General features: G+C 33.4%; 1 non-coding gene across 1 annotated transcript; it reads right to left on the reverse strand.

Moving 5' to 3' along the window:
* Window positions 1-1,069: 1,069 nt before the first annotated feature.
* On the reverse strand, window positions 1,070-1,176 carry LOC128032124 (small nucleolar RNA R71). The gene has a single exon (XR_008188254.1). It is a non-coding gene; the product is annotated as a small nucleolar RNA R71 (small nucleolar RNA).
* Between the last annotated feature and the right edge of the window lie 11,085 nt (window positions 1,177-12,261).

The raw sequence follows: 12,261 nt of genomic DNA on the forward strand, positions 1-12,261 counted from the left end.
TCATTTACTTTGTTATTTTTATTTTAATCATGTTTGCAATGTACTTAATTATCTTGTCATCAACAACGGTAGCTTAATTCTGTCTAGCTAGGATGATTGCATTTATTTAATAGAGTTTGTTTAAATCATGTCTATAGTGTTTGTGCCTCATTCATTCATGTTATCAATTAAACTCAGTATGTATTTCATTCATACCTGATTGGATGCATTAGAATTAGCTAAGCGATTCTAACCAGATGACGACTAGTGGAAACAATAATCTTGCAATATATTGATTAACATACACAATCCCTGTGGAGACGATAACTCTTTTACTTACTTATTACTTGATAACGACTATGTACACTTGCACAAACTGAGCGTTACAAGTTTTTGGCGTCACTGCCAGGGACTGTTGCCTTAATCATTTTTGTTATATTATTCTTTTCAATTTGGTTGTTATTTCATTTTTATCTAACTTCTAACCTTACTAATTTATTATTTATTCTTTATTTTTGTGATATATTTTTTAGGTGTTTATGAGCATAAATCAAATTATAGATTTACTATTTGTAGACCCTAAGATCAAGCACACATTTAGACAAATAAGACATGAAAAATCAGTTCAAAGACAAGCCGAGATGGACCTTGGAAATCAAAATGATAAACAATGAAATGGAGCCAATCATGTGCATAATCCAATCCTTATTGCTAATGATAGGGATTGTGCCATAAGACAGTACACTGTGCCACTTTTCAATGAATTAAATTTGGGAATTAGAAGACCGGAGATTGAGGCACCGCAATTTGAACTGAAACCAGTGATATTTTAAATGCTCCAAATGATGGTCTAATTTAGTGAAATGCCCATGGAAGATCCACATCTTCACCTTCGATTATTCAGGAAGGTGAGCGATTTGTTTAAGATAATTGGTGTGATTGAAGATGCATTGAGGTTAAAGTTGTTTCTATACTCATTGTGAGATCGAGCACGAACATGACTTATTCATTGCCACCAAGTTCAATATCCATATGACAAGAATTAGTAGAAATATTGTTGGTTAACTATTTCCCACCTAGCAAAAATGCTAAGTTGCGAAATGAGATAACCACTTTTCAACAATTTAACGATGAATCTTTGTACGAAGCATGAGAGAGATTCAAAGAATTACATCATAAGTGCCATCATCATGGGATTCCACATTGCATCTAGTTAGAGACATTTTATAACAGTCTCAACGCACACACAAGGTTGATGGTAGATGCTTCTGCAAATGGTGGGATTTTGTCTAAGTCTTATAATGAGGCTTACAAGATCATTGAGAAGATCGCTAGTAACAACTATCAATGGCCAACAAATCGAGCAACTCCGGGAAGACGAGTAGCCAAAGTGCACTAAGTGGATGCACTTACATCACTCTCAGCTCAGGTATCTTCTATTTCTTCAATGTTGAAATAGTTTACTGCTAATGGTTTGAATAATTTTGCAACTCAGTCACCATGTAGATTTTATGTTGTTTTCTGCGTATACTGTGGGGAGGGTCATTCTTTCAAGAATTTTCCACTAAATCCCGAGTCAGTTTATTACATAAGGAATGAACACCAAAATAAAAGTGGACACGTGCCACATTCCAACTTCTACAATCCCTCATAGAGCAACCATCCAAACTTTTCTTGGAGTAACCAAGGAAATGGACAGAATAACACTTACATGCAGTATAAACCCAACCAATCCCAAGAGTTCAATCAACAAGCTCCAAAACCACAACAAGCTGAGTCATCCAACAATTTGGAGAACTTGTTAAAGGCGTACATGGTGAATAATGACGCTTTAATCCAAAGCCAAATAGCAACATTGAAAATTTTAGATAACCACCATTAACTATGGAACTTCATAACTGACCGCAAGGAGCCTTATCAAGTGATAAAAAAATCCAAGAAATTTTGGCAAGGGACATTGCAAAGTAGTTGACTTACGAAGTGGTAAGACTTTGGAACCCAAGGAGGTTGTGATTGAAGATGAACGCATTAAGAAGGAGGGAAGTCAACCAACAGTTAAAATTCCTACACTAGCTAAGCTAGAACTTACAAAGTCTGATGAGGTAAAACCTAAACTAGTGAATTTTGAAAAACTAACATCTTCTTTAGATGTAGATTTATCTCCTTAGAAAAGTTTTCTAGTTCAACCCAAATTTGCATCACCCCCATATCCTCAAAAGTTCCAACCAAGTAAGCAGAAATAAGAGGTGCAATTGAAGAAGTTTTTGGACGTTCTAAAGCAACTTCACATCAACATCCCATTGGTAGAGGCTTTAGAGCAAATGCCTAATTATGTGAAGTTCATGAAGGACATCTTGTCTAAGAAGAAAAGACTTAGTGAATATGAGGCTGTCGCTTTAACGAATGAGTGTAGTGCGTTCTTACAGAACAAGCTTCCGCCAAAACTGAAGGACCCTGAAAGTTTTACTATACCTTGTAATATCAAAGAATCTTAATGTGGTAAAGCTTTGTGTGACTTAGTAGTGAGTATCAACTTGATGCCCAAGTCTATTTTAAAACTGTTGGGAATAAGTGAAGTAAGACCCACTACTGTTACACTTCAACTGGTAGATCGATCTTTAACATACCCCGAAAGAAAGATCGATGATGTTTTGGTAAGAGTAAATAAATTCATTTTTCCTACTACTTTTATTGTCTTAAGTTTTGAAGCGGATAAGGAAATGTAGATCATCCTAAGGAGACCTTTCCTAGCCACAAGAAGAACATTGATAGACATGCAAAAAGGAGAACTCGTGAAAAGAGTTCAGGATTTTCAGGTAACGTTTAATGTTCTTAAAGCTATGAAATTTCCTAATCTGATGGAGGAATGTTCAGTAATGGAGGAGGTAGAAACCTAAGTTTCTATAGAATGAGAGAATAATTTTAAAGACCCATTAAAGAACACTTTAGGGTCTGAGCCATTAAAAGATGAAAAATGTAATAAAAACATTACTTTAACGGAAGCCAATCTGAAGGATTATGTTCAACCAGTACGATCTGAACCACTAAGATTGGAATTTTGAGAATTTACACAACCAAAGTTATCAATTGAGGAACCACCCAAACTCAAACTTAAGGTACTTCCTTCCCATTTTAAAATACATTTATTTAGGTAACTATTCTACCTTTCTTGTGATTGTTTCAGTAGAATTAACAAAACACAAAAAGGAGCAACTGATCGAAGTTTTAAAGAAATTTAAAAAGGTGATCGGTTGGACCATAGCTGATATTCAAGGTATAAGCCTTTCTTTCTATACATATAAAATTATCCTAGAGAAAGGTGAAAGAGCTAGGATTGATAGGAAAATGAGATTCAACCCTATCATGGAAGAGGTAGTTCGAAAGGAAGTGATCAAATGATTAGATGTGGGAATTATCTACCTCATCTCAGATAGTTCATGGGTAAGTTTGGTATAATGTATACTAAAAAAAGGTGGAATCACGATTGTCAAGAATAAACGTAATGAGTTAATCCCAACACGAATTGTCACGGGTTGAAAAATCTATATTGATTACAGAAAATTGAACAAAGCAACTCGAAAGGACCCTTTTCTGCTGCCTTTTATGGATCAGATGTTAGATCAACTAGCAAGTAACAATTATTACTATTTTTTAGATGGATATTCGGGATATAACCAAATAGTTTTAGTCCCAGAAGACTGGCACAAAACCACTTTTACTTGCTTGTACGGTACATTTTCTTTTAGGCGAATGCCTTTATATTTATGTAACGCACCTGCCACATTTCAGCAATGCATAATGACAATATTTACTGATATGGTATAAAATTTTGTTACGGTTTTCATGGATGATTTTTTTGCTTTTGGTAATACTTATGATGTTTGTTTGAGTAATTTGGATAAGGTACTTAAAAGATGCGATGAGACAAATCTTGTCCTTAACTGAAAGAAATGTCATTTTATGGTTAAAGAGGGAATTGTCTTAAGGCATAAAATTTCAAAAAGAGGAATTGAAGTTGATAAAGAAAAGGTAGATGTGATTGAAAAATTACCACCTCCAATTAGTGTGAAAGGAGTTTGGAGTTTCTTAGGCCATGTTGTATTTTACCGAAGGTTTATAAAAGACATTTCAAAAATTTCTCAACCTTTGTGTATGCTGTTAGAGAGAGATACATTTTTTGAGTTTGACAAAGCATGCTTAGAAGCTTCTGAAGAGTTGAAAAGCCGGTTAATCTCAGCTCCAATAAATTTTACACCTGATTGAAGCCCACCTTTTGAGTTGATGTATGACGCAAATGGTTTCACTGTTGGAGCTGTGATGGGTCACAGAAGGAACAAAGTATTTCACCCTATCTACTATGCAAGTAGAACCTTGACAGGAGCCTAACTCAATAACACGATAACTGAAAAAGAACTATTTGCTATACTTTTTACTTTTGACAAGTTTTATTCATATCTTATAGGTACCAAAGTTACAATTTTTACCGATCATGGGACCATTAAATACCTATTCACAAAGAAAGATGTTAAATTGAGACTAATTCGATGGATACTCTTACTCCAAGAATTTGACCTTGAAATCCAAGACAGAAAAGGTGTTGAAAATCAAGTAGTCGATCATTTGACGAGGTTGGAACAAAATGAGGTAACTCATTCATTTGTTCCTATCAATGAGAATTTTCCAAATTAGTATACCTTTGAGGTAAACCAAATTCATGAAATACCTTGGTTTGCTGATTATGCGAATTATTTAGCATGTGGAATAATTCCTTGAGAAATGACATACCAACAAATGAATAAATTTCTTCATGATAGTCGGTATTATTTCTGGGAGGATCTGTTTTTGTTTAAAGAAGTTATAGTTAGACAACATAATAGTTTCATCAAAAATAACATTTCTACTAATTACAACTTTCTTCGTTTCAGGACACCATAACTTATACCTTTTAACACTAGTATTATAATCAAGAAAAACACATTTAATGGATCTAAGTTCCAATTTCTCATTCTCAACATGAGCATACGTAGGACACCCAAAAATCTTCAAATCAGAATAATCAACAGGATTACCAGACCATAACTCTTGTGGAGTCCTTTTCTTAATGGCAATGGACAGAGACCGATTGATTAGAAAACATGCAGTAGAGGTCACTTCAGCCCAAAATGACTTTGGTAAACAAGAATCTAACAACATACATCAAACCTTTTCCATGATTGTTCTATTCATCTATTCTGCAATGTTGTTTTGCTGTGGAGTATAACGAACTATAAAGTGTTTCATGATCCCTTTTAATTTGCACAATTCATTAAACTCATCAGAATAGAATTTCAAGCCATTATTTGTGTGAAGGTGTTTTATCTATTTTCCTATCCATTTCTTGCTCATAGTTTTTGATGGCCACTAAACTAACTATAAATACGACAAAGGCAAGCACACCTATCGAACGATAGTATAGCTATGGTGAGTACATAATATCGTATCCAGGAGGACTAAAAGTATTAGTAATTACTATTTTTCTATTATTTAGCCGACAATTTGGAGTGATGTGTTTTAATCTAAATTTACTAATCTAATTTGACTAAGAACGCAACAGAGAATGAATCAAAGAAATAATCGAATATTAACCAATGAGATAGACAATACCCAGAAAAGAATCCACCTAGACTTCACCTTTTATTATGAATATGAATTAAACGATTTATTCACTTGTGTCTTGATCCATAAAAATTCCTAAATTATGTTAGTATCTCTTTCGAGAGTAAAAATAGCTGACTCTGGGTTGATTAATTGAAATCTCTTCCTAATTAAAACCCCTATCGTCACATTAACTCAATCTATTTATTCCCTTTATTAGATTTGACTCTAATCCGTTAGATTTATGTTGTCTTATTTCTAGGATTGCATGCTACTCCACTCAATTATGCTAGATCTACTCTTGAACAGGGACTTTTGCTCCACTACATTAAGCACATTAAACATGAATTAATATCCCAAAAATATTAAAACAAGAAATAATCATACATAATTGAGAACAATAATCAAGTATTTATCACGTAAAAATAGAAATTAAATAAAATGATTCATCATAGGTTTCATCCTCCCTAGGTATCTAGGGAATTAGTACATAATCCTGAATGAAAATATCTCAAAGCCAGAATAACCACAAGACATAAAGAAACTCAATAAAACTTCGAAAAAAATTAAAATGAGATATTCGATCTTGGTGGAGATCCACTTTCGAGTTTATTCCGATGGCGTTCCTTGAGTGTTTTCTTCAATCGTCTTTAATGACCCTCTTATGTCTTACTCTAATGGGTATTTATAGACTTTAGAATGCTCAAAAAGCCTAAAAATTAGGTTTTTTTCGAGTATTTGGGAAGTAGGGTGCGAAATCGACAAAGGCTGGCACATGGGCATGTGTCCAACCTATGTGGCTCACACGAGCATGTGCCCCACCCGTGTAGAAATGCCCAAGGCATGTGGCTCCTAAAAACAGCTCTATTTGTCCAATTTTGGCTTGTTTTTCGCTCCTTTCGCTCTCAAATTCTCTCCTAAGTATAGAAACATGAATCTAAAGGATTAGGAGCATCAAATTCACTAATTTGCATATTTAATCATCTAAAAACGCATTAGGAATAGGATTAAAATATGTTACTTTTATAGGTTATCAATTTTTCAAGCCCTAAACAGGGAAAACACATCACTTTTCTGCTTCAGGAAGAATGCCCAAACTTTTCTGGAAAAATAATCAATGATTGTCAGCATATAATTAGTGCAACCCCTCGAAGGCACTCTAGATGGTCCCTACATATTAGAATGAATACAATCTAACGTTCCCTTCATGTTAAGGATTACTCTGGTGAATCGAACTCTCTTCTGCTTCCCAAAAATATAATACTCATAGAACTTCAGTTTGCTAATGCCTTGTCTATTAAGAAGTCCTTGCTTTTCTCAGTTTTGTCATGTTGTTCTCGCTCATATGCCAAAGCCTAGTAACATCATCCTCTGACAAGGAAGAGGAAGCTACAGTTGCATCACTAGTAATAGTTGAACCTTGCAAAACATATAACTTGGCAGTATTTCTTTACCCTTTCATCACAACGAGGGAACCTTTGAGAATCTTCAAAATATCACTTTTAGCTGTGTGCTTGTACCCTTTTGGATCATGAGTACTCAATGAAATCAAATTCCTCTTCAATTCTGGTACATGTCATACGCCACTAAGTGTTCTAATGATTCCATTGAACATCTTAATTTTAATCGTGCCAATACCTACAATTTTACATGAAGCATAATTTCCCATCAAAACAACAACTTCAGACACTGTTTCATATGTTGTAAACCAATTCCAATTGGGACACATATGGAAGGTGCAACCAAAATCAATGATCCACTCCTCGCTCACATTAGAGTTATCGATAGAAGCAACTAGGAGTTCACCGTTGCTGTAGTCTTCTACAACATCAACTTATCTGGAATGCTATGGTTGTTTTCCCTTTTGATTCGTCACCTATTTTTTTATCTTATTCTGCAACTTATAGCAATCAGACTTAATGTTCCCTTTCTTCTGGCAGAATTTACAGGTTTTACCTTCGTTTAAAGATCTTGATTTATCTTTAGATTTACTGCGAGAATTTCGTTCTTATATCTTCCCACGAATATCATCAGTATTTCATTCTTATCTCCCACGAACAATGAGACTCTATTCATAATAGTCGAATCCAGCCACAAGATGTTTCATCTTGTAATACGAGGTTAATGAAGCATAAACTTCATCAACTCTGAGAAATTTGCAGTTATACAAAATTGTATCTCTAAAGGTTGAATAAGATGGGGGCAACTGAACCTCTATGGTCTCTAGGTCTGTAACACCCCAAATCCGGTCTAAACGTTATGACCGAATCTGGCGATGTCACATTGTAACACCCCTTACCCGTATTTGGCGCTAGAATAGGTACGAGGCATTACCAGAACACATACACTTATAAACATGTTAAACCGAGTTATAAAATTTCATTCAAATTTAAACTCTTCAAATTTTTAACATGCTTTTATAAATCTTCACGTTATAACTTCAAAATACTATATTTGTAACAAATAGGGCTTCTGAGACCCAATACATACTCATGCAATTCAATACTTCATTTCCATTTCATTTAATTCACGATTCTCATTTTCACGATTCAATTCAATTTCTCAATCCAATATACATTTCAATACCACAATAATTCATTTAATTCAAATCATATCATTTGCAATTTCCATTTAATTCATGTACAATTCAATTTCATTAAGTTCAATACAAATACATATTTATCGTTTAACTTAACGTCCCCTTTTTGCATCATTTTACACTTCAAGCATGAACCTGGTATTTCATTTTCTTTCCACTCTCGTTTCCTATGCATATCACACAAGATATAAACATTACACTCAACCATAGTCGCAAGCTAGTCTTTTTGAAGACTAACCACATGATATACCATTTTAATAAATATTACAAACTTTAAACCTTACCACCCTTTTATGATCACATGCATATTTTCATCTAGAAATTTACCATCTCAATGCATAATTTTATAAATTTAATGTGGCGTAATCCAGCCACAACTTGGCCAAAGCCTAAGCATACACACCAAACATGCTAGCCAAATAAACATATAGTATAAGCATTATAAGCATGGATAAGCACCACATTTATTTATGTATCAAACTTATCAACATGAGTTAATTCATAAACAATTTCTGACATTGCTCCATACCAAATCATATACCAAGTATACCACATACACATACTATGAAACTTTATTTTCTCACATGAACTTTAACTATAACTAATAATGCACAATTATAAACATCTTTTCTTTTTAATCGTTTATCGATTATAATCAAGCATATGGCCAATTATACACAAATAATTCATATGTTTTTCCAATTTTCCTCCTCCTCCTCTCCATTCCACATCCTTAATGTGTATAACACACTTAAACAACATTAACTACAATTTTACTATTCACTCACATGTATATTCAAAGCTGTCTATTCGAGTCAGAGTCATTAAATTATTTTTATCTGGAGCTACAGAACTTTGAATTAAGATCCCTAAATTTTCCCCGAAACTAGATTCACATATCTTCTAACCATAAAATTTTTAGAATTTTTTGTTTAGCCAAATAGTACATTTTATTCTTTAAAGTTCCCCTATTTCACTACTTGACAGTTCTGACCTCTCTTCACTAAAATTAATTATCTCATTGTACATAATTTAGATATTGTTTTTGTTTGTTTTACTGAAAATAGATTCACTGAGGATTCTAAACATATAAACTTTATCCCATAATTATTTTTGTAAAATATTTTAAAATTTTTCAAAGTCAGAAAAGGGATTCCAAACTCATTTTGACTCTATCTAACTAAACTTAAAATATCTCAAAATATATAACTCTTTTCTTTATCTATTTCTTTTATGTGAAAATAGACTCATTTAGCTTCAATTTCATATATTATTTATCCTCTAATTCAATCTCCACCATTTTGGTGATTTTTCAAAATTACACAACTGTTGCTGTCTAAACTGTTTTATTGCTAAATGTACTCTTTCATAATTTCACTTTTTCACTTTCAATCACAATTCAATTCAAAATTCACTTTTCCATTTCTAAGTCGATATTCAATTCAATTCTGCACCTATATTCATTATTCAATTACACTTAGTCAATTTCCCGATGAACACTTCGGAATAATAACAGATACTCGGTAGATTCAGCACATAGCAACCACCTTATTAATCAATGATGTCCGGTGGAATCAGCACATAGCAACTACCTTACTAATCAATGATGTTCGGTTCACATAGTAGCATGCACACAGTACTACACATGTGACGATTGCCATCCGATACACGTAGTAGCCTGCACATAGTACTGCACATAGTACTACACATGTGACGATTGCCATCTGATACACGTGATAGCCTGCACATAGTACTATACACGTGATCAAAACTATCTGGTATGCATAGTAGCCTGCACATAGTACTACACATGCGACCTATCATTCCTGTACACGTAGTAGCCTGCACATAGTACTACACACGTGACCATCACCTTCACTTTTACATAGTGGCCTACACACAATCCGTGCCACACATGTGATCATTTCTGTCACTTCATTCGTATCCCTTTTTATTCCAAAGGTTCATTCGGAAAATTTTCACTTTTTCTCACTTTTCTTTTTATCGATCAATTTCAATTTCTCGTCTTTCTTGATTTGTAACAATACATTTAACTTATATAACCTTCACACTATTCATTCTGTTCCAAAAATCATACTTTGGCAACATTATGTTTTTGCCCCTAAAGTTTCACAAAATTATGATTTTGCCCCTAGGCTCATAAAATAAGTTTTATTCAATTTCCTTGCATTTTAGGCCTAGTTGAACCATTTTCATAACTATAGCAGTCCACAATACTCACTTATTCAGACACTTGTGACATATTTTTATAACTTGTACAAATTAATCCTTTTAGGCATTTTCATCGAAAATTACTTAGTACAAATCGTTTATCACACTCCAAACATTCATATTCTTCCATAAAACATCAAAATACATGCATATCATTCATGGGTAAATTTTTAAAGACAAACCCTAGTTCAAAACAATGGTAAAAATAGGTAAATCTTGTTACAAGGATTTTAAAAACGTAAAAATCATTAAAAACGAGGATAGAACGGACTTACAATCGAGCTTGGAAGCTTGAAAAACCCTAGCCATGGTTTCTCCATGTAATTTTCGGCCTAGGGGTTGAAGATGGAAAAAAATTGGCTTTTAATTTTGTTTTTAATTCATTTTAATAACTAAATGACCAAAATGCCCTTAATGAAAAACTTTGGAAACATGCCTAACCATACACATTTTTGTCCACCAACTTAACCAATGGTCTAATTACCATATAAAGACCTCCAATTTAAAATTTCATAACAATTAGACACCTCTAACATATAGAACTCAACTTTTGCATTTTTTTACAATTTAGTCCTTTTGACTAAATTGAGTGCCCAAACATCAAAATTTTCAAACTAAATTTTCAAAAAATCATTTTGTGAAATCTTAGACCATAAAAATATAATGAAAATAATTTTTTTCTCGTCGAATTTGTGGTCCCGAAACTACTATTCCAACTAGCCCCAAATTCGGGCTATTACAAGGTCTAGAGAATTTCTTTAAACATAGCTAAATGTTCGTGTACAGACACAAATGTACAATGGAAATCTTGAAGTACTCACGATTAATGGGTATATTGAGCCTTAAGAATTGGTAACTAGAAACAAGTTGTCTAAAATGTGTTATGGATAATTTTTTAATGGATATGACTAAGAGGCTCAACTTTAATATTGGAATAGGTTAAGTTAGATTATCCCCTAAGCTCATGAGTTAGTGGTTTAAACGCGTAGGTAATGGATTTGGCGAGAAGTTTAAGGTCTGAACTTAACATCGCATCACCTTTCACTTGAGGATTGTAATGTACTAATATTAGTTGTTATTGTATATAGAAAATGAGCCTTTGAAGGCTTGTATATGGTTTCAGGCATTTCCGAACACCGGCAAAATATTCCTAAATGGTTTTAAGTTGATTTTAAGCCTATAATTTGATAATTATCCCAAGGACCAAATTGGTTATTTAACCATTTTTAAATATGAGATAGTAGAAGATGATGATGATTTCCACTTAGCTTTAATTTATTCTTAAAAATTTCTTATGAAGTTGCGATACTACCCTTTGATGTCATGACACCAAGCTTTTGTTTCCATGGTCGCGATTCCCCCATGTTAAAGTCGTGACATTGAATTCCCCTATATTCAACGTCATGATGTCAGCCTCCTACTTTTGAAGTCGTAACACCTATTGATAGTATTCACGATGTCGGGATTTTGCCTTTATTGTCACGACATGGTTCCCTCGTGGTCGTGATGTCAACTCAATATTTTTTAACATTTTACATTTTAGTCCCTTAATCAAGATTAGTTCATTGTAGTAGCTTTTGTAAGCTTGTTTAAAACATGGATTTGATTACATAACTTATTATGATTAAGAATTGATCATAATGGCTTGCATAAGTTGTTTATTTGACTTGGAAATAAAATCGTAGTTGCTCCAACAACCAATTTGGCATATCACATCTAAAATATGATAATCAGGTCGAGTTTGAGTTGTTAGTAATTGAATACTCAAATGTGTCATTCGTTGCTTGGGTTTAGGTTTAGAGTCAGGTAAGGGGTGT

This window comes from Gossypium raimondii, chromosome 8 (assembly GCF_025698545.1).
Source record: "Gossypium raimondii isolate GPD5lz chromosome 8, ASM2569854v1, whole genome shotgun sequence".
NCBI classification, from domain to species: Eukaryota; Viridiplantae; Streptophyta; class Magnoliopsida; order Malvales; family Malvaceae; genus Gossypium; species Gossypium raimondii.